A 23529-nucleotide genomic window follows, 5' to 3' on the forward strand; every position below is an offset into this window, starting at 1 on the left:
CCAGAAGAAGACAAAGCAACCCCTTTTAGAACAAGTCGGGCCTGTACATCAACAGTGCAAGCTACTATCACACACAGAAGAGGTAATGTGCAGGCAGCTGGATGGAATCCTTCCACCACCCCTTGGCACAAACAAACACATGCAAACCCAAAGAACCCCCATCTCACAGAGGAGGTACAGCCTGTACATCAGCAGTGCAAGCTACCTTCACACACAGAAGAGGTAATGTGCAGGGAAAGAGACCATCCTTACACCGCCCCTGCAGACAGACAAACAGACATATCTAAGCAACACCATCCTGCAGTGCAGGGACAGCCTGCACAATAGCATTGAAAGCCACCTTCACACACAGAACCGGGACATCACGGCCCTCAGCCCAGTGACGCTTCAACCCTCACAGCCCACAGCTGTGTCCTCACCTCGCCCAACCGCAGCCTCGGATGAAGGGCGCACAGCCTACCCTCCGCTTCTGGCAACAGGGCTGACTTCTGCAGTCTCCTGTGGGGCTCGGAAGGACACAGAGCCAGGCCGAGCCCGCCGCCCTATCACACCTGTGAGCCCTGTGCGGGTCACGTGATCTTTCTGCAAACAATACGAATGTCACCTGAATGACAGGCCCTCCGTCCCACTGCCAACATTACCCACGCTCGTGCACCGGTGCACAAGCAGCACACAAGAGTGGCACGAGGTGCCCTGAAGGTGAAAGTGCCCACATCACCCACGCTCGTGCACCGGTGCACAAGAAGTACACAAGGGCGACAGGAGGCACGCTGAATTTGACAGTGCCCACATCACCCACGCTCGTGCACCGGTGCACAAGCAGCACACAAGGGCGACAGGAGGCGCGCTGAAGGTGACAGTGCCCACATCACCCACGCTCGTGCACCAGTGCACAAGCATTACACAAGGGTGACAGGAGGCACGCTGAAGATGAAAGTGCCCATATCACCCACGCTTGTGTACCGGTGCAAATCAGCACACAAGGCCGACAGGAGGCGCGCTGAAGGTGACAGTGCCCACATCACCCACGCTCGTGCAACGGTGCACAAGCCAAACAACAAGGGCGATAGGAGGCGTGCTGAAGGTGACAGTGCCCATATCACCCACGCTCGTGCACCGGTGCACAAGCAGTACACAACGGCGACAGGAGGCACGCTGAAGGTGACAGTGCCCACATCACCCACGCTGGTGCACCGGTGCACAAGCAGCACACAAGGGCGACAGGAGGCACGCTGAAGGTGACAGTGCCCACATCACCCACGCTCGTGTACCGGTGCACAATCAGCACACAAGGGCGACAGGAGGCGTGCTGAAGGTGACCTTGCCCACATCACCCACGCTTGTGTACCGGTGCAAATCAGCACACAAGGCCAACAGGAGGCGCGCTGAAGGTGACAGTGCCCACATCACCCACGCTCGTGCACTGGTGCACAAGCAGCACACAAGGACGACCGGGGGCGCGCTGAAGGTGACCATGCCCTCATCACCCATGCTCGTGCACCGGTGGACAAGAAGCACAGGAAAGTCGCAGAGGGTGCGCTGAATATGACAGTGCCCACATCACCCACACTCGTATACCAGTGAACAAGCAGCACACAGGGCGACAGGAGGCACAGAGAATGTAACACTTCCCACACCACCGCACTGATACACCGCTGCACAAGCAGCACACAGGGTGACAGGAGGCGCACAGAATGTGACACTTCCCACACAACCCACACTCGTGAACCAGTGCACAAGCAATACATGAGAGCGGCAGGAGGCACTCGGAAGAAGTCAGAGCCCACACCACCCGCACTCTTGTACCGGTGCACAACCAGCACACAAGGGTGACAGGGGGTGTGCTGAAGGTGATGGTGTCCACACCACCCACACTCATGCACCAGCAGGCCCCGAGGGCGGAAGAGGCAGCAGGAGGCTTGCTGAAGATGAAAGGGCCCACACTTGTGCACTGGTGCACAATCAGAACACTAGGGTGGCAGGAAGCGTGCTGAAGGTGACAGTGCCCACACCAACCGCACTCATCTACCGGTGCGCAAGCAGCACACAAGGGCGGCAGGATGCTCGCTGAAGGAGACAGTGCCCACCCTGCCCACACTCGTGCACCAGTGCACAAACAACACATGAGAGCGGCAGGAGGTGCGCTGAAGGTGATGGTGCCCACACCACCCACACATGTGAACCAGCAGCACACGTAGGTGACAGGGGCAGCAGGAGGTGCGCAGAAGGTGACAGTGCACACATCACCCACACTCGTACACCAGTGCACAAGCAGCACATGAGGTAGGCAGGAGGCTCGCTGAAGGTGACAGCGCCCACATCACCCACCCTCGATCACCGGTGCACAAGCAGGACACAAGTGCTTCAGGAGGCGCGCTGAAGGTGACAGTGCCCACATCACCAACACCCATGCACCAGTGCACAAGCAGCAGATGAGGACGGCAAAAGGCACACTGAAGGTGATGGTGCCCACACCACCCGCGCTCATGCACTAGTGCACAAGCAGCATAGAAGGGTGGCAGAGGGTGCGCAGAATTTGACAGTGCGGCCACACCACCCGCACTCTTGTACTGGTGCACAAGCAGCACACAAGGGTGGCAGGAGGCGCACACCTTGAAGGAGACAGCGCCCACCCCACCCATACTTGTGCACCAGTGCACAAGCAACACACGAGAGCAGCAGGAGGCACGCTGAATGTGACAGTGCCCACACCACCCACACTCATGCACCGGTGCACAAGCAGCACACAAGGGCAGCAGGAGGTGTGCTGAAGGTGACAGTACCCACACTTGTGCACCAGTGTATAAGCAATAGAAGAAAAATGCCCAGGAAGGAACCATTTAAGTATTAATTCACTGTTATTATTGTCACAAACGTGAACACCTAATTATTGTAACCCTAGGGATTCAATGAAAACACTTTGATTGTATCAAAAATATATACATTCTTTAATTCTCAATACATAGGTAGCTTTTCTCAAAGATAAAAGTCTGGCAACAAAACTACTACCAAAATAATGACAGTAGATACAGTGGTAGTATAGAAAACACCTTTCGCATACAATGTTGACAAATCATACAACCACATTCACGTGAACTAGCACAATAAAATTCACAAATTATATTCAAAATGAATTTGGAGCTTTATGCAAAAAAGGCGTTGTGCGTCGACGTTTCGGTCCTCGTTGGTCTAACCGATACTTAGGACCATCTTCAGGACAAAACGGTTGCACAGGAATATCTAATATAAACATAACAACAAATACATAAATAATACGCTAAGGTACAAGGAGAATGATGTAGTCGGCTCACAACATAAAGACAACATAATGCCATAAAAGCGTCATACAGCTAGTTAAGCCACTGCCTACTGAATATACCAATCACCACATCACCAATAACGAGCAGGATTCACACCAAAACATAATTTATCAAAAACCTGATTCCAAAAACTCCATAAAAAGTCCATATGAGTATAAGATATAGACTGTGAATTACTCACATGTCTCCCGAATCAGACCCAATGATAATCTAGTGAGAAATAAAACAATCCAGTGAGCATGTCGTAATCGGTTGGTAAACAACAACCCCTCATACTAACAAAGATATAGCTCACGTTCAGAACAAGCCAGACTGGTCATCTAGAAAACAATACCAGAAAACCTCATTGCCATGGTGTGTCTCGCATTTAACCGACAAAGTTATTGTAACACCTGTGAGAAGTTGGCCTGATATGCAGTGCTCACTATTCTAGTGAACACTATGTATCAGTCCAGACAACCCTTATTGATGATTGGTTGTAAGTCAACCTTATAGACCAGCTATCCTAGTAGTGTGGATACGAGCAGTCTAAGGCTAAAGACTCGAGAGGGCGTGTTAAGCCAGCTGTTATACCACACACATACCCCTTGAACACCAAGTGAAAGGACACCACACAAGTGTTATGAAAATAAACAGTGTATTTATTAGAATCACAACAGCCCTGTACTCTTTATGAGGACAGGGTACTAAGCACAACACAAAACTCTTACGAAAATACTTAAGTTAGCATAGTATATACAAATGCCCGAGGGGCACGGAAAACCATATACTCTGAAAGTGGAATGCGAAATTACTAGCAGGTAAGTACAGTACTAATAGGCTTTGGAATCGCTAGGTCTTGACTATAGAATCTTCAGATTACTTCTAGGAGGCCTAGGGGACTCGGGTGCAGTGTGTGCACTCTCACACGGGATGCGGGACAAAATCTATGGTAGCTAATAAAGACAAAGTTAGTGTTCTCGGGCGAACCCGACCTGGTAGGAGGAAAACGAAAGTGGATTCTGACCCTTGGATAGTGAGGCTATGCTGGGGCACCGAAATGCCGAAGTTACCTAGCCCAGGGGCTGCAGCTGCATATGTCTCAAAAGACGTCGGGAATCCTCGTAGACGGACCAGGAGCCTGGAAGAAAGATGCTGGCAGGCGACCAGTGAAGAGAGTTCGAAGTGATCCAAGCCTGGATCTTGAAGAGAGATGACACCTGAAAGCAGAGGGGACCAAGTTCGTGACTACTAGCCAGTAGTCAGGTGGCACCAGGAGGGCACCGGATGGTAGTCACCTCGACTAGGTGAGTGGGTGACGCTGTGCTCTGCAGATCTCACGGACCAGGAGGCGTTGTCGGCAACCAGGATGGAGGAGCGAGCTGTCCCACGATGGATGAAGCTGACGGCGTCGCTGGACCCAGGATTGGGCAACATAGCCTTGGCAAATTCAAGCCCACGCGGTGGACCTAAAATGGCGTCTGGAGTGGACCAGGAGGGTCCGGGGTGCTTCTCTTTTGGAAGGAAGCAAGGGCCAGTCTGGAGCAACCAGACCAGCAGCAGTGATGTCGTCGGGCGTCGTGAAGAAGGCCACAAGCCAGCCGGCTAGTAGCCAAACAACGCGGTGAGCAGCAGAAAGCAGAAGGGCCCCACGCAGATCGTGGAGATGCTGGAGGGCTGATCTTCGGTGCTGGAGCTGCTCAGGGTCGGGGCTTCTCGGACCCCAAAGCACTCACCAGTGGAACACTCAGTGGGCTTGCTGTAAAGAAGTCGTGCAGTCTTGGCGATCGTCGGTCCCTCGAGGTCTCGTTTCACTCACGGTTCTCAGCTTGGCTGTAGAGGTGAGTAGATGTCAGAGGTGCCAGGGAAGCCGGGTCTCGTCGAGCTGTGTCATCGGATTCCTGAGGAAGGACTTGCAGCAGACCGCAGTGTTCTTAAGATGGTGCCTGCGGATGCAGGGTGACTACTCCTTAGTCACAAGGGAGAATCTTGAAGAGGAAATCTTGATGTCCTTTCGCAGAAAGTCGTGTCTTGATTCCAAAGATGATCTAATTTGAACAGGGGGCCCGCTCCTATCTTTATACTAAGAAAAGGGGCTGACCCGGTGACTAGGTCCTGCCTATGGGTGGGACTAGGAAGGGGGGTGGTTACACCCCTCTCCCATGCCGGACTTTCCCCAGGCCAGGGGCTGGTGTGCCCCTGGAACTGGTTCTGACCGGCCTATGCGTAGTGAGCACCGGGGTGCCACTCAGCAGTCACCTTCCTGTAAAGCCCTGCCTACCCAGGATACACAAAACCCTGTCTGGGATGGTGCTAGCACCGCCCCGGACAGGAAACCCTTTGTCCAAGCTCTCCTCGCTGGAAGGACTCCCAGCAGCAGGAGGTCAGACTCGTGTCTGTGGTGGCAGCATCCATTTTGTGGAGCTGAGGCTTCGTTTAACTTTAACCGGGGTTCACAGTTACATACATGTCGTGTCCCTCTAGAAGGGTGGAATGCTAACCCCGTCACCAGAATTGGCGAGGGGTTAGTATTCCAATTCGTATGACACCTTACTCGACATGTTTTGATAAAGCAATACCAAAGATAGCATTTAACCGCGAGGATTATAATGCACTTAAGAGTATATGGTATGCGTTATCATGGAACAGCTATTAGGACTTGGTTCCGCAAGCTGCAAACGGGCTCAGCTCATGCCAGAGCACCATTTCACACGATTCCAAGCACTCTGCCTTCAGGATTATCAAGGCCTGCCATAGGAGTGACTGATAGGAATCTGTGTGTCCATTTCTAGGGTTAGATATAGGTATACTATATCTATAGCAAAGGGTGACTACACGACTTTGCCCCAGCTGTCATGCAGCCAGTTGTGTCAAATTTAGGAGGCCAGCCAGGGGTGGCATAATACATGCTTCAGCCCCTGGTAGGCCCTGGGTACACCTATGCCCTGAGTTACAGGGTCTGATAAGGTGGCCCAGTACCAATTGGTAAATGCACCTAGGGTACATGTCGTAATTTAGAGAGAGAACAGCCAGGCTGTGGGTCTGATTGGCAGGCCCACAGCCAGAGAAAGTCGTAAACCAGTGAAACAAAAGCAAAAAATCTGGGTGATCATAGGATTGCAGACCCTACTCTCCTACATGACCCCCCCCCCCCAAACTTTGGGACAATAAGCTAACCTTGACCAGGTGAGTCTTCTTGTTCTAAGTGGAAATATCTGTAGGGAAATGGACCACCTAAGCAGTTTGGGGTTTTCACCCTTCATCTGATTTAGCCACAAGAGGGGCTTATGGTCGGTCTGAATCTTGAAGTGAGTGCCAAACAAGTATGGCCTCAGCTTCTTCAGGGCCCAAACCACAGCAAAGGCCTCCCTCTCAATAGCTGACCAATTCTTCTCTCTGGGGGTCAGCCTTCAGCTTATAAAAGCAATGGGCTGGTCTTGACCATCAAAATTCAGTTGAGATAGAACAGCTCCCACACCCAACTCAGAAGCATCTGTTTGGACAATGAATGGTTTGGAGTAGTCTGGACTCTTGAGGATAGGTGCTGTGCACATGGCCTGCTTTAGGTCATCGAATGCTTTTTGACAGCCTGCTGTCCACTGAACCTTTTTTGGCATTTTCTTACTTGTCAGTTCATTTAATGGAGTCACAATTGATCCATAGTTCCTGACAAACTTTCTGTAGTAACCAGTCAGGCCCAAGAAAGCTCGAACCTGAGTCTGGGTGGTTGGAGGAGCCCAGTCCCTGATTGACTGTATTTTGCTCTCCAGTGGCTGAACCTGGCCTCCACCCACAAGGTGGCCCAGGTATACAACCTGTGTCTGCCCTATCTGGCACTTGGTGGCCTTGATAGTGAGGCCTGCTTCTTGCAGAGCCTCTAACACTTTCCTCAGGTGGACCAGGTGATCCTCCCAGGTGGAGCTAAAGACAGCAATATCATCTAGATATGCTGCACAGAAGTCATCCAGCCCAGTGAGAACATGATTCACCAACCTTTGGAAGGTGGCAGGTGCATTTCTCAGACCAAAGGGCATTACCACAAATTGATAATGCCCACCAGGGGTTGAAAATGCTGTCTTGGGCTTGGCATCCTCAGCTAACCTGATTTGCCAATACCCAGCTGTCAGGTCAAATGTACTTAAGTAGTTGGCAGAAGCCCATCTATCTATAAGTTCATCTGCCCTTGGTATTGGGTGGGCATCAGTCTTAGTGACTGCATTGAGACCCCTGTAGTCTACGCAGAAACTCATCTCTTTCTTACCACCCTGGGTGGGAGGTTTTGGCACTAGAACTACTGGACTAGCCCAAGGGCTATCTGAGGGTTCAATGACTCCCAACTCCAACATTTTCTGCACTTCAGTTTTGATGCAGTCTCTAACATGATCAGGCTGCCTGTAGATTTTACTCTTAACTGGCAAGCTGTCACCAGTGTCAACCTCATGGGTACACCAATTGGTCTGACTGGGTGTTAGAGAGAACATATGTCTGAAAGACTGAAGAACCTGTTTAAAGTCTTTCTGTTGATGTTCAGAGAGGCTGCCACAAAAGACAACACCATCCACTGATCCATCATCAGGATTCTGAGTGAGCAGGTCTGGGAGAGGGTCACTCTCTTCCTCCTGTCCCTCATCAATGGCCATGTGCAAGCTCATGTCCTTCCTGTCGACATATGCTTTGAGTCTGTTGACATGGAGTACCCTGTGGGGGCTCCTGGGAGTTCCAAGGTCCACCAGGTAGGTGACCTCTCGCTTTTGCTCAAGAATTGTGTGGGGCCCAGACCATTTGTCTTTGAGTGCTGCTGGGGCCACTGGCTCCAACACCCACACCTTCTGTCCAGTCTGGTAAACAGTCAGGACAGCCTTTTGGTCATGCCAAGCTTTTTGAAGTTCTTGACTGGCCTTAAGGTTTTCAGATGCCTTCTCCATATACTCAGCCATCCTGGAGCGGAGACCAAGTACATAGTCCACTATGTTGGTTGCAGGCTTTTTGAGAGGTCTCTCCCATCCTTCCTTCACCAAACACAGGGGGCCTCTCACAGGATGCCCATACAAAAGTTCAAAAGGGCTGTAGCCAACCCCCTTTTGTGGGACCTCTCTGTAAGCAAACAGAAGGCAGGGTATCAGGACATCCCATCTACGCCTGAGCTTTTCAGGTAGTCCATGAATCATCCCTTTTAGGGTCCTGTTGAACCTTTCAACAAGCCCATTGCATTGTGGATGATAGGGTGTAGTGAACTTGTAGTTGACACCACATTCCTTCCACATAGCAGTTAAGTTGCTTGACATGAAGTTTGCACCTCTGTCAGAGACAACCTCCTTAGGGAAGCCCACTCTGGAGAACACTCCAACTAGGGCCCTTGCCACTACAGGTGCTGTAGTGGTCCTAAGTGGAATAGCTTCAGGATACCTGGTGGCATGATCCACTACCACCAGTATAAACTTGTGCCCTGATGCTGTCTGGGGTTCCATTGGACCAACAATGTCAATCCCCACTCTTTCAAAGGGCACCCCCACCACAGGCATTGGTATAAGGGGGGCCTTTGTTGTGCCACCTGACTTACCACTGGCTTGGCAAGTGACACAGGAGCGACAAAACTCCTTGGTATCCTCATTCATGTGAGGCCAGTGAAAGTGTGAGACAAGCCTGTCCTAAGTCTTTGTCTGGACTAAGTGAACTGCTAAGGAAATCTCATGGGCCAAGGTTAGAAGGAAACCTCTCTGAGTCAAGGGTACAACCAGCCTCCTGGTCATGCCAGGCTTGGGGTCTCTTGCCTCAGTGTACAGGAGTCCATCATCCCAGTATACCTTGTGGGTACCTGTGGCGTTCCCAGCAGCCTCAGCAGCAGCCTGCTGTCTGAGGGGTTCAAGGGAAGGGCAGTCTAATTGTTCCTTCCCCAGGTCCTCCCTTGAGGGTCCCCCTGAGCCCAGGAATTCAACTTGATCAAGTTCAAACTCTTTAGGCTCAGTTTCCCTCAATTCCTGTAGGTCAGCCTCCTCTGAGACTTGATCCACAACCTGGGGCAAGGGGGAAGGCACAGCCTTAACCCTACTGCTCTTCTTCTTGGGAGGTGTCTGGTCCATTGTTCCAGGATCCAGCACCTGTTCAGTGGGGCATCTTCTGACCTGTGACCTAGTCACAGCAAGCACATGTGCTGGCAAGCCTAACATTTCCATGTGAGTCCTCTGCTCCACTTCTGACCATTGTGATGACTCCAAATCATTGCCCAACAAACAATCCACTGGGAGGTCTGAACTAACAACAACCTTCTTTTGGCCATTTACCCCTCCCCAGGAGAAAGCAACAATTGCCATACTATGACTGGTAGTGACATTGCTTGCATTGGTCACCAGGAAATCTGTACCTGGCATGATCTGTCCAGGGTCCACAAAGTTAGGTGTCACCATTGTGACACTGGCACAAGTGTCCCTATAGGCCTGAGCCATTCTTCCATTTATTAAAGGTGTCTGTCTGTATTTGCCCAAAGTATTGGGACTGACATCAGGGGACATATCCACATCCCCTGTACAGACAAGAACAGCCTGAGTGAGTGTGCCAACTAAGTTGTCACACCCCTCAGAACCCAAGGTTAACCCAACCAAACCCTTGGGAGGTGCACTACCACTGCTGACTGTACTAGGGGGCACAGGTTCCTTAGGGGCTGCAGTGGCAGGAGTCTGCCCTCCTCCTTTCTTGGTGCACTCACTAAACCATTGAGTTTTACTTTTACAGTATTGGCACCACCTTTTTGACTGGCCTTCTTGATTCTTCTTTTTCTGGGGAGCCTGACCCCCACCCTCTTTGGGTTGTTGGGGACCTGACGAAGACTTGTGGTCATTTTGTTCCCCCTTAGAATCTTTACCCTTCTGGTTTGCTTTCTTCTGACCACCCTGGTTCTGGCCCTGGTTCTGCTTAACTCTTGTTCTGACCCATCTGTCTGCCTTCTTTCCCAATTCTTGGGGAGAGGTCAGATCTGAGTCAACAAGATGCTGATGCAACAACTGGTTCTGACAATTGTTTAAAATTTGTTCTCTCATGATCAAATTGTACAATCCTGTGTAATCAGTACCTTACTGCCCAGCAACCAGCCCTCCAAAGCCTTAGTGGCACAATCTACAAAATCAGACCAATCCTGAGACTGAGTTTTCTGGGTATCCCTGAACAGCAACCTGTACTGCTCAGTGGTTAGGCCAAACCCATCAATCAGTGTATTCTTCAGGACTTGGTAATTGTTAGCATCCTCCACTCTAGTAGTGAGGAGCTTATCTCTACCTTTACCTTCAAAGGAGAGCCACAAGATAGCTGCCCACTGACTCTGGGGGACACACTGTACAGTGCAGGCCCTCTCCAAAGCAGTAATCCATTTGTGGATGTCATCCCCTTGCTTAAAGGGGGGCACTATCTTATTCAGGTGCTTTGTATCAAAACTCCTTTCCCTATTGCTAGGTATAATGCTGCCACCAGTGGGTTTTGACCCACTCAATTCTTGCTCTCTAGCAAAGGCAAGTCTTTCTTTGGCCAGGGCAAGTTCTTCCCTTGCAATCCTCAGATTGACTTCCCTTTCCTTGGCTTCATAGACTCTCCTCTGAGGGGAGGTCATCCTCCTCAGAGCAGATGCATGAGAGCCATTGGTTTGAATGGATCTGTTAGAGCCTCTTGATAGAGACCTAACTCGTCCACTCCCAATGTTAAGCTGGCCTGAGAGGGGTCCCAGGGGTCTCCTAGTACCATTCTCATGCCTGCTTAAGTTGTCCCTAGTTAGCTGACTAACTATTTCTGGACCTTTGTCTGCCTCATCCCCAGATGTCTCCTGATCATCATCCTCCTCGCCTGAGAGATGGATGAGATCTGGGTCACCCCTGGTTCCTTCTAGGGCTGGCATGTCCCCTTCTGGATGAGAAGAGCTAAGAAGTTTCTCAGCTTTTCTGGCATCATAAGTCTCTAAGAGACCAATCAGAAATGGGATTGTGGGGTTAGACCCCTGTTTTAGCTTCCTGGAGGTACACACTTGTCTCATCTCCTGGAAGCTAAGGGCTGCATATCTAGAAGAGGCCTGTGGAGGGTCCTCAAACACCAGAGGGGTCTCAGTAGACTCTCCGAGGTTAGACATGCTTCTAGTGTGGTGTAAGTGATGCACCTACCTACACTATGTGTTTGCCTACTGATCCCTTGCTAAGAGTTGCAGCCAAGGTGTGCTAAGCCTTGAGGAGCTGCAACAGCTGGTTCTGTAGAACTCAGAGTATTCTAAGCTAAGTTATATGTACCTAAAGTACTTATGTGATCTTTCAACAAGATATTCTTAGGATACGTGTGGTAAAACAACAGCAAGCTCAAATCCCAACCGCTGCTCACCAATGTGAGAAGTTGGCCTGCTATGCAGTGCTCACTATTCTAGTGAACACTATGTATCAGTCCAGACAACCCTTATTGATGATTGGTTGTAAGTCAACCTTATAGACCAGCTATCCTAGTAGCGTGGATACGAGCAGTCTAAGGCTAAAGACTCGAGAGGGCGTGTTAAGCCAGCTGTTATACAACACATATACCCCTTGAACACCAAGTGAAAGGACACCACACAAGTGTTATGAAAATAAACAGTGTATTTATTAGAATCACAACAGCCCTGTACTCTTTATGAGGACAGGGTACTAAGCACAACACAAAACTCTTATGAAAATACTTAAGTTAGCACAGTATATACAAATGCTTGAGGGGCACGGAAAACCATATACTCTGAAAGTGGAATGCGAAATTACTAGCAGGTAAGTACAGTACTAATAGGCTTTGGAATCGCTAGGTCTTGACTTTAGAATCTTCAGATTACTTCTAGGAGGCCTAGGGGACTCGGGTGCAGTGTGTGCACTCTCACGCGGGATGCGGGACAAAGTCTATGGTAGCTAGTAAAGACAATGTTAGTGTTCTCGGGCGAACCCGACCTGGTAGGAGGAAAACGAAAGTGGATTCTGACCCTTGGATAGTGAGGCTATGCTGGGGCACCGAAATGCCGAAGTTACCTAGCCCAGGGGCTGCAGCTGCATATGTCTCAAAAGACGTCGGGAATCCTCGTAGACGGACCAGGAGCCTGGAAGAAAGATGCTGGCAGGCGACCAGTGAAGAGAGTTCGAAGTGATCCAAGCCTGGATCTTGAAGAGAGATGACACCTGAAAACAGAGGGGACCAAGTTCGTGACTACTAGCCAGTAGTCAGGTGGCACCAGGAGGGCACCGGATGGTAGTCACCTCGACTAGGTGAGTGGGTGACGCTGTGCTCTACAGATCTCACGGACCAGGAGGCGTTGTCGGCGACCAGGATGGAGGAGCGAGCTGTCCCACGATGGATGAAGCTGTAGGCGTCGCTGGACCCAGGATTGGGCAACAAAGCCTTGGCAAATTCAAGCCCACGCGGTGGACCTAAAATGGCGTCTGGAGTGGACCAGGAGGGTCCGGGACGCTTCTCTTTTGGAAGGAAGCAAGGGCCAGTCTGGAGCAACCAGACCAGCAGCAGTGATGTCGTCGGGCGTCGTGAAGAAGGCCACAAGCCAGCCGGCTAGTAGCCAAACAACGCGGTGAGCAGCAGAAAGCAGAAGGGCCCCACGCAGATCGTGGAGATGCTGGAGGGCTGATCTTCGGTGCTGGAGCTGCTCAGGGTTGGGGCTTCTCGGACCCCAAAGCACTCACCAGTGGAACACTCGGTGGGCTTGCTGTAAAGAAGTCGTGCAGTCTTGGCGATCGTCGGTCCCTCGAGGTCTCGTCGCACTCACGGTTCTCAGCTTGGCTGTAGATGTGAGTAGAGGTCAGAGGTGCCAGGGAAGCCGGGTCTCGTCGAGCTGTGTCGTCGGATTCCTGAGGAAGGACTTGCAGCAGACCGCAGTGTTCTTAAGATGGTGCCTGCGGATGCAGGGTGACTACTCCTTAGTCACAAGGGAGAATCTTGAAGAAGAAATCTTGATGTCCTTTCGCAGAAAGTCGTGTCTTGATTCCAAAGATGATCTAATTTGAACAGGGGGCCCGCTCCTATCTTTATACTAAGAAAAGGGGCTGACCCGGTGACTAGGTCCTGCCTATGGGTGGGACTAGGAAGGGGGGTGGTTACACCCCTCTCCCATGCCGGACTTTCCCCAGGCCCGGGGCTGGTGTGCCCCTGGAACTGGTTCTGACCGGCCTATGCGTAGTGAGCACCGGGATGCCACTCAGCAGTCACCTTCCTGTAAAGCCCTGCCTACCCAGGATACACAAAACCCTGTCTGGGATGGTGCTAGCACCACCCCGGACAGGAAACCCTTTGTCCAAGCTCTCCTCGCTGGAAGGACTCCCAGCAGCAGGAGGTCAGACTCGTGTCTGTGGTGGCAGCATCCATTTTGTGGAGCTGAGGCTTCGTTTAACTTTAACCGGGGTTCACAGTTACATACATGTCGTGTCCCTCTAGAAGGGTGGAATGCTAACCCCGTCGCCAGAATTGGCGAGGGGTTAGTATTCCAATTCGTATGACACCTTACTCGACATGTTTTGATAAAGCAATACCAAAGATAGCATTTAACCGCGAGGATTATAATGCACTTAAGAGTATATGGTATGCGTTATCATTGAACAGCTATTAGGACTTGGTTCCGCAAGCTGCAAACGGGCTCAGCTCATGCCAGAGCACCATTTCACACGATTCAAAGCACTCTGCCTTCAGGATTGTCAAGGCCTGCCATAGGAGTGACTGATAGGAATCTGTGTGTCCATTTCTAGGGTTAGATATAGGTATACTATATCTATAGCAAAGGGTGACTACACGACTTTGCCCCAGCTGTCATGCAGCCAGTTGTGTCAAATTTAGGAGGCCAGCCAGGGGTGGCATAATACATGCTTCAGCCCCTGGTAGGCCCTAGGTACACCTATGCCCTGAGTTACAGGGTCTGATAAGGTGGCCCAGTACCAATTGGTAAATGCACCTAGGGTACATGTCATAATTTAGAGAGAGAACAGCCAGGCTGTGGGTCTGATTGGCAGGCCCACAGCCAGAGAAAGTCGTAAACCAGTGAAACAAAAGCAAAAAATCTGGGTGATCATAGGATTGCAGACCCTACTCTCCTACAACACCCAAGTGTGAAAAGCAAAAGTGTACAAGCAGCGCACAAGGGCAAAAGAAGCACGCTAAATTTGACACTGCCCACACAATCCACACTCGTGTATCGGTGCACAAGCAGCACACAAGGACGACAGGAGGCGTGCTGAAGATGAAAGTGCCCACACCACCCGCACTCTTGTACTGGTGCACAAGCAGCACACAAGGGTGCAGGAGGCGCGCTGAAGGAGACAGTGCCCACCCCGCACACATTCGTGCACCAGTGCACAAGCAACACACAAGAGCAGCAGGAGGCATGCTGAAGGTGACAGTGCCCACACCACCCGCACTCATGTACTGGTGCACAAGCAGCACACAAAGGTGGCAGGAGGCGCACACCTTGAAGGAGACCACGCCCACCCTACCCATACTTGTGCACCAGTGCACAAGCAACACACAAGAGCAGCAGGAGGTACGCTGAAGGTGACAGTGCCCACACCACCCGCACTCATGTACTGGTGCACAAGCAGCACACAAGGGCGGCAGGAGGCATGCTGAAGGTGACAGTGCCTACATTAGCCACACTCTTGCACCAGTGCACAAGCAGCACACTGAAGGTGACAGTGCCCACACATGTGTACTGATGCACAAGCAGCACACAAGGGCGACCGGAGGTGTGCTGAAGGTGACGGTGCTCTCACCACCCAGTTGTGCACTGGTGTACAAGCAGCACACAAGGGCGGCAGGAGGTGCGCTGAAAGTGACAGTGCCCACCCCGCCCACACTTGTGTCCTGGTGCACAAGCACCACACTAGGGTGACAGGAGGTGCGCTGAAGGTGACGGTGCCCACACCACCCACACTCATTCACCAGCAGCACACGAGAGTGGCAGGGGCAGCGGGGGGCATGTTGAAGGTGACAGTGCCCACATCACCCACACTTGTGCACTGGTGCACAATCAGCACACAAGGGCAGCAGGAGGCGCACTGAAGGTGACAGTGCTCACATCACCTACACTTGTGCACCGGTGCAGAAGCAGCATAAGAGGGCGGCAGGAGGTGTGCTGAAGGTGACATACCCACACCACCCACAGTCATGCACTGGTGCACAAGCAGCACACAAGGGCAACAGGTGGCGCCCTGAAGGTGACAGTCCTCACACCACCTGCACTCATGTACCGGTGCCCAAGCAGCACACAAAGGCAACAGTAGGTGCGCTGAAGGTGAAAGTGCCCACACCACCCACACTTGTGTACAGTGCACAAGCAGCACACAAGGTCAACAGGAGGCGCGCTGAAGGTGACGGTACCCACACCACCCACACTCATGCACCGGTACACAAGCAGCACACAATGGTGGAAGTAGGCATGCTGAAGGTGACAATGCCCACACCACCTGCACTTGTGTACTGGTGCGCAAGCAGCACACAAGGGCGACAGGAGACGCGCTGAAGGTGACAGTGCCCACACCACCTGCACTTGTGTACTGGTGCCAACGCAGCACATAAAGGCGCCAGGAGGTGCACTGAAAGTGATGATGCCCACACTAACCACACTCATGCACCTGCAGCACACGAGGGCGGCTGGGGCGGCAGGAGGCGTTCTGAAGGTGACAGTGCTCACACCACCCACACTTGTGCACCACGAGGGCGTCAGTCAAGTCAAGTCAAGTCAAATGGATTTATATAGCGCGCTACATACCCAGAGGGTCTCAAGGCGCTTGAGGAAGGGTGGGGAATTACTTGTCAAATATCCAAGTTTTAAGTTGCTTTCTGAATGCTAGGTGGTTCTGAGTGAGACGAAGGTGAGTGGGGAGTGAGTTCCAGGTTTTAGCTGCCAGGTAGGAGAAGGATCTACCTCCCATGGTGGTTTTATTGATGCGAGGTACGGTAGCAAGGGCTTGGTTGGAGGATCGCAGCTGGCGGGGGGGGTGTAGAAGGAAAGTCGTGTGTTGAGGCAATCGGGTCCGAGTTCGTAAAGTGCTTTGTGTGCGTGGGTTAGGAGGCGGAAAGTAATCCTCTTATTGACGGGGAGCCAGTGGAGTTTTTTCAGGTGACTGGAGATGTGGTCTTTACGCGGGATGTCTAGTATGAGTCTGGCTGATGCGTTCTGGATGCGTTGGAGTTTTTTCTGGAGTTTTACGGTGGTACCGGCGTATAGGGTGTTTCCGTAGTCCAGGCAGCTTGTAACCAGTGCATGGGTGACCGTTTTTCTGGTTTCGGTGGGGATCCAGCGAAATATTTTTTTTGAGCATGCGAAGAATGTTGAAGCAAGATGATGAGACGGCGCTGACCTGTCTGGACATCGAGAGTGAGGAGTCTAGGATGACGCCCAGGTTCCGTCCGTGATCCGTCGGGATGGGTGCATTTCCAAGAGCCTCTGGCCACCAGGAGTCATCCCAGGCGGAGGGGGAGGTTCCTAAGATAAGGACTTCTGTTTTGTCTGAGTTAAGTTTTAGGCGGCTATGCTTCATCCATTCGGCTACTTCTTTCATTCCTTCATGTAGGTTGGTTTTGGCGGTATTAGGGTCTTTGGTGAGTGAGAGGATCAGTTGGGTGTCATCAGCGTAGGAGATGATGTTGAGGTTGTGTTGGCGTGCGATGGCTGCGAGGGGGCTCATGTATACGTTGAAGAGGGTGGGGCTGAGTGAGGATCCTTGTGGTACGCCGCAGATGACTTCAGTGGCCTCTGACTTGAATGGTGGGAGGAGGACTCTCTGGGTTCTTCCGGTGAGGAACGAGGTGATCCATTCCAGTGCTTTTCCTTGGATTCCGATGTTTCTGAGGCGCTGTAGAAGGGTGTTATGGCAGACTGTGTCGAAGGCTGCGGAGAGGTCGAGGAGGATGAGGGCGACTGTGTCTCCATTGTCCAGTAGAGTTCGAATGTCGTCTGTTGCGGCGATGAGGGCGGTCTCCGTGCTGTGTTTGGCTCGGAAGCCGGACTGTGAGGGGTCGAGGGATTTGTTGGTTTCGACCATTTGAAGGTTGTTGACGGCTTTCTCGATGACTTTGGCCGGGAATGGTAGGAGCGAGATGGGTCGGTAGTTTTTGAGTTCGGTGGGGTCAGCGGTGGGTTTTTTCAGAAGGGCGCTGAGTTCGGCGTGTTTCCAGCTTTCTGGGAAGGTGGCGGAGTTGAGGGAGCAGTTGATGACGTCTCGGAGGTGTGGTGCTATGATGGAATCAGCTTTGTTGAAGATGTGGTGAGGGCATGGGTCTGTGGGGGATCCTGAGTGGATGGAGTTCATCAGGCGGATGGTGGCCTCAGTGGAGATTGGGTTCCAGTCATTAAGGATATTCAAGGGGGGTGAAGGTCCTGTAGAGGGTTGGGTGGGTTGGTCTCTGGATTGGTTGTCGAAGCTGTTGTGGATGTCTGCGATTTTGTTGTGGAAGAACGAAGCTAGGGAGTCGCAGAGGGCTTGAGAGGGGGTGATGTCGTTGGAGTTAGCTGAGGGGTTGGTAAACTCTTTGACGATGTTGAATAATTCCTTGCTGTTGTGGGCGTTGTTATCTAGTCGGTCTCTGAGTGCGGCTTTCTTTGCAGTCCGGATCAGTTGGTGGTGTATGCGGGTGGCGTTTTTGAAGGCGTCCCTGGTGCTAGTGTTTGGGTCTTTTTTCCAGGCCTTCTCGAGGGAGCGACAGAGTTTCTTCGATTTCTTAAGATCATCGTTGAACCAGGAGGCGTTTTTGCTGCCGAGTATGGTTTGACGTTTTTTCAACGGTGCTAGGATGTCGGCGCTGAGGTTAATGGCTGCTTGGTCGGGGTTTGAGGAGTGGACAAGGGGTTTTGAAGCAGCGATGGGGAGATCTGGTCGACGGTGATTTTGTTCCAGTTTCTTCGTAGAGTAGGTTGAGGAAGGTTGTGAGTTGTGGCCTTATTGTAGGTAAAGTGAACGCAGCTGTGGTCCGACCAATGTAGAGTTGTGGTGTGACTGAAGGAGATATGTTTGCTGGAGGAGAAGATAGGGTCGAGTGTGTGACCTGCGATGTGGGTGGGGGTATTAACAAGTTGTTTGAGTCCGAGGTTGGCGAGATTGTCCAAAAGGGTGGTGGCGTTGCTGTCATTGCTATTTTCCAGGTGAAAGTTGAGGTCTCCCAGTAGAATGTATTCCTCGGAGGGGAGGGCGTGTGGGGTGATAAAGTAGGTGATGTCGTCACTGAATTGTGCGCGGGATCCTGGAGGTCGGTAGAGGAGGGTGCCTCTGAGTGTGGTCTTGGGGTCGGTGTGGATCTGGAAGTGAAGGTGTTCGGCGCTGGCAAGGTTGACGTCTGAGCTGGTAGAGATGCGGATGGAGTTCTTATCGATGATGGCGATGCCTCCTCCAGTTTGATCGGTGCGGTCCTTACGGATGATCTTGTATCCTTCCGGGATGGCAATGGTGATGTCTGAGGCTGATGAGGCGTTCATCCATGTTTCTGTTAGGAAGGCGACATCGGGAGAGATGGTGTCAAGTAGATTCCAGAGGTCGATGGCGTGTCTGTGGATTGAGCGGGTGTTCAGCAGGATGCATTTTAGGTGGTTGGAATCAGCTATCTGTTGTGTGTTCGAGGATGAGGAGTTGTTCTTGGTGCCGTCGAACTTGCAGGAGTAGCAGGAGAAGGGTCCATGGGTGAGTCCAGGAGCGGCTTGTGCGCAGTTGGGGTGGCGGCCGGGGTTAAGGGCTATGAGGGTGGTTGCTTTGTATGTAATTCGGGAGGGCTGGGCATTGCGTGGACCAGGGGGTCTGGCGCTAGGCGCGGTCTCGGCGCGGACGGGCGTAGACGGGCTTACCTTTGGAGCACACTAGGGCGGCAGGAGGGGCGCTGAAGGTGACAGTGCCCACACCAACCACATTTGTGCACCAGTGCACAAGCAGCACACTAGGGCGGCAGGAGGGGCGCTGAAGGTGACAGTGCCTACACTCGTGCACCGGTGCACAAGCAGCAAACGAGGGAGGCAGGAAGTGCGCTAAAGGAGACAGTGCCTATTGCTTCTCCCCCACCGAGGGCACCTGAGGTTCTGAGGGTTAGGGAACAGCTATATGAGCATGTCTGCGCCAAGGAACGGATGGCCAGACATGGGTGGGAGGAAAGATGCAAAGTAGATCATCCTTCTGTCCCTGTAGATATTCGTCCATCAGGCTGCTTCAGTCTATATTCACTCTCATTTGTTACTCTCTATACACATACTTCTGTCAGTCTCTGTACACATTCATCCATCAAACTCTATTCACATTCATTTTCGGTCCCTGTATACATTCATCCCTGAATCTCTTTACACACTCATCCTTAGGTCCCTGTAAATATTCATCCATCAGGATTCATCAGTCTAATTCCTCCTTTATTCATCACTTTCTATGCATTTTTGTGTCGGTCTTTATACACATACTTCTGTCAGTCTCTGTACGCATTCATCCATCATCTCTATACACATTCATCTTTCGTGCTCTGTAGACATTCATCCATCATCTCTACACACACTCATCTTTCGGTCCCTATAGTCATTCATCCATCATCTCTATAAACACTTATCTTTCGGGCTCTGTAGACATTCATCCATCATCTCTATACACATTCATCTTTCGGGCTCTGTAGACATTCATCCCTGAATCTCTACACACACTCATCTTTCGGTCCCTGTAGACATTCATCCCTCAATCTCTATACACATTCATCTTCGGTCCCTGTAGACATTCATCCCTCAATCTCTATACACATTCATTTTCGGTCCCTGTAGACATTCATCCCTCAATCTCTATACATATTCATCTTGGGTCCCTGTAGACATTCATCCATCAATCTCTATACACATTCATCTTAGGTCCCTGTAGACATTCATCCCTCAATCTCTATACACATTCATCTTCGGTCCCTGTAGACATTCATCCCTGAATCTCTACACACACTCATCTTTCGGTCCTTGTAGACATTCATCCCTCAATCCCTATACACATTCATCTTTCGGGCTCTGTAGACATTCATCCCTCAATCTCTATACACATTCGTCTTCGGTCCCTGTAGACATTCATCAATCAATCTCTATGCACATTCATCTTTCGGTGCCTGTAGACATTCATCCCTGAATCTCTACACACATTCATCTTGGGTCCCTGTAGACATTCATCCATCAATCTCTATACACATTCATCTTAGGTCCCTGTAGACATTCATCCCTCAATCTCTATACACATTCATCTTCGGTCCCTGTAGACATTGATCAATCAATCTCTATACACATTCATCTTCGGTCCCTGTAGACATTCATCAATCAATCTCTATACACATTCATCTTCAGTCCCTGTAGACATTCATCAATCAATCTCTATACACATTCATCTTCGGTCCCTGTAGACATTCATCAATCAATCTCTATGCACATTCATCTTTCGGTGCCTGTAGACATTCATCCCTGAATCTCTACACATATTCATCTTCGGTCCCTGTAGACATTCATCAATCAATCTCTATACACATTCATCTTCGGTCCCTGTAGACATTCATCAATCAATCTCTATACACATTCATCTTCGGTCCCTGTAGACATTCATCAATCAATCTCTATATACATTCATCTTTCGGTCCCTGTAGACATTCATCCCTGAATATCTACACACATTCATCTTCGGTCCCTGTAGACATTCATCAATCAATCTCTATACACATTCATCTTCGGTCCCTGTAGACATTCATCAATCATTCTCTATACACATTCATCTTCGGTCCCTGTAGACATTCATCCCTCAATCTCTATACACATTCATCTTCGGTCCCTGTAGACATTCATCCATCAATCTCTATACACATTCATCTTCGGTCCCTGTAGACATTCATCAATCAATCTCTATACACATTCATTTTTCGGACTCTGTAGACATTCATCCCTGAATCTCTACAGACACTCATCTTTCGGTCCCTGTAGACATTCATCCCTCAATCTCTACACACATTGATCTTTGGTCCCTGTAGATAATTATCAATCAATCTCGATACACATTCATCTTCGGTCCCTGTAGACATTTATCAATCAATCTCTATACACATTCATCTTTCGGGCTCTGTAGACATTCATCCCTGAATCTCTACACACACTCATCTTTCGGTCCCTGTAGACATTCATTAGAGGAAATAGAAATTTTACGTAGCCAGTGTATCCCCTACATGCACCCTATGTATGTACATATACCCCGTGTATGTCCATGTCATCATGCAATTCCCTTCTCATGCCTGTAATAATAATGCTTCTGCATTTCTGTCCAATGTTAGCATGTCAGTTATCAGGCCCTCCTTGAATGAAACGTTAATTCTGCACTGAGGCCTATGTTGCCAATGCATTTACATGGTACACGTTTAAAAGTCGAGATGAACTCGTTTTGTGGCTCAGCCGAGCCAGGACCCGAATCCAGGCTCCAAGCCTCCTCTGGCTCTGAAAACTGCAGAATAGTTATGCATCCCTGACCTCTCACTTACTTCCTGCTCAGCCAAAAGGTGCCCAGCCTGGTCTGCCAAAGACAGTATTTTGCCTACAGTTATCTGCTCCGTTCCACAGAAACACATTCCTGTCTAACGAAAGGGGTAAACATATTCCGCCTGCAGAAGATAGGGCCTAGCCTTTCTGTCTCCATTCAAGTGGTTTACTGAACCTGCATCCATAGAAAGCCCATGGCCCCACGCAATGCACAAAGACATATAGGCACACACTAGCATTTAGTAATAAGCAGCCTTTTCTCCAGCGACCTTTAAGTCAGACAATACATCCTCCAAACACAAGATATCAGATAATGTCAGAGGTGCAGGTCGTTCTGACATCCCAGACTCTTCTACTAGCACTAAATTCAGCCCCCCCAGCTTTCCCCAGTTACACGTCAATTCCACGTCATGACCAATTTTGCGTGCACAAGTAGGGTAAAGGTTCCTGCTGACCATGCAGACCCCCTCTATGTATCCACCCACCTATGACACACCTATGACTCATCAAGTGAACACCCACGTGTACGCCTTCATACACGCCCTCTTTCACACCCATGTGCTCTTATCTCTCTTTCACTTGCTCCGCCTGGAGTGCTCCGCCTTCTCTATCCAGGTTAATGTATGTTTTAACTATATATATGTGTTCTGTGAATAAAGATTCAGATGACGATCCTTCCTGATCCCTAGTGGTGATGGAACCCGATTCTCCAGTAACTCGAGTCACTGAATTAAAGCCCTTCTGAATTGGACACCACGGACTCTGCCTCTCATTATATGAATAATCCTTATTAATGTATAGAAATTCTGACAGGGTAATTAATGTATTTACCACATTAATCTGGGGACCGAATAGGGACCAGTCCCCTTCCCCACGCGCCGGCGATGTAGGTCCAGCCCCTGACCCCTTCTACAGCCGTGACGGACTTCAAGTGTACACGACAGCGGGACTTCCTGCCTACTCCCTCAGGCCCACGGAGGAGACGGAGACTGCGACCAGGCATCCACACGAGGCGGTGAGGATTGTGGACCATCCCAACCAGAGCCCAAGCCGTGAGAGAGCAAGGTCCGAGGTATCCCGAGGCCCACCTGTTCCAAGGCGCATGCGCAGCAGCGACAGCAGCCACAGCAGTAGCAGTCATGCAGTATCGAGTGTCCGAGGCCTTCAGTTCTGCTTCCCGGTGAGTACCGTTATTGGGAACGCATAGAGACGGGTTCATTTATTTGAGCCCGGTAAAGACGGGTCTGGGTACACAGACCCGGTAAAGACGTGTCCATTTCGGTGGATACGGTAAAGACGTGTCTCTTTATGAGACCGGTATGGCTGTACTGTTTTTCAGTGCATAAAGTAAACAGTTTCTCAGGATCATGTTTTTATTTCCATGTACTAGTTAGGATGTATCTGTTTTAATGTTTTAATGTTGTAGTGTGAATGGTTGTTTCCAGTCTATTTCTGTGTATATTGTGTTTTCGTTCAAGTTAGTTTCAACATGCCACTGTTTTCGAAATTATGTCAGATAGGGACCAGGAAAGGGATACTCGAAGAGGCAGTCCCCGTCCCGCCCAGAGACACACCTGGTCATTTTATGTACCAGAAGCACGGGCTAGATGCCATACTGTTTTTAGACTTATGGGTAGATTACACAAAGGATTTGGAAGAGAAATATAGATGGCCTGCCTCAGGAACATGGGATGCTGATTGCATCATGAGAGTAGAGGAAGCACTATGGAAAAAGAAAGTTAGACA

The sequence above is a fragment of the Lissotriton vulgaris genome, chromosome 8 (genome assembly GCF_964263255.1).
Source record: "Lissotriton vulgaris chromosome 8, aLisVul1.2, whole genome shotgun sequence".
In the NCBI taxonomy this organism is placed as follows: Eukaryota; Metazoa; Chordata; class Amphibia; order Caudata; family Salamandridae; genus Lissotriton; species Lissotriton vulgaris.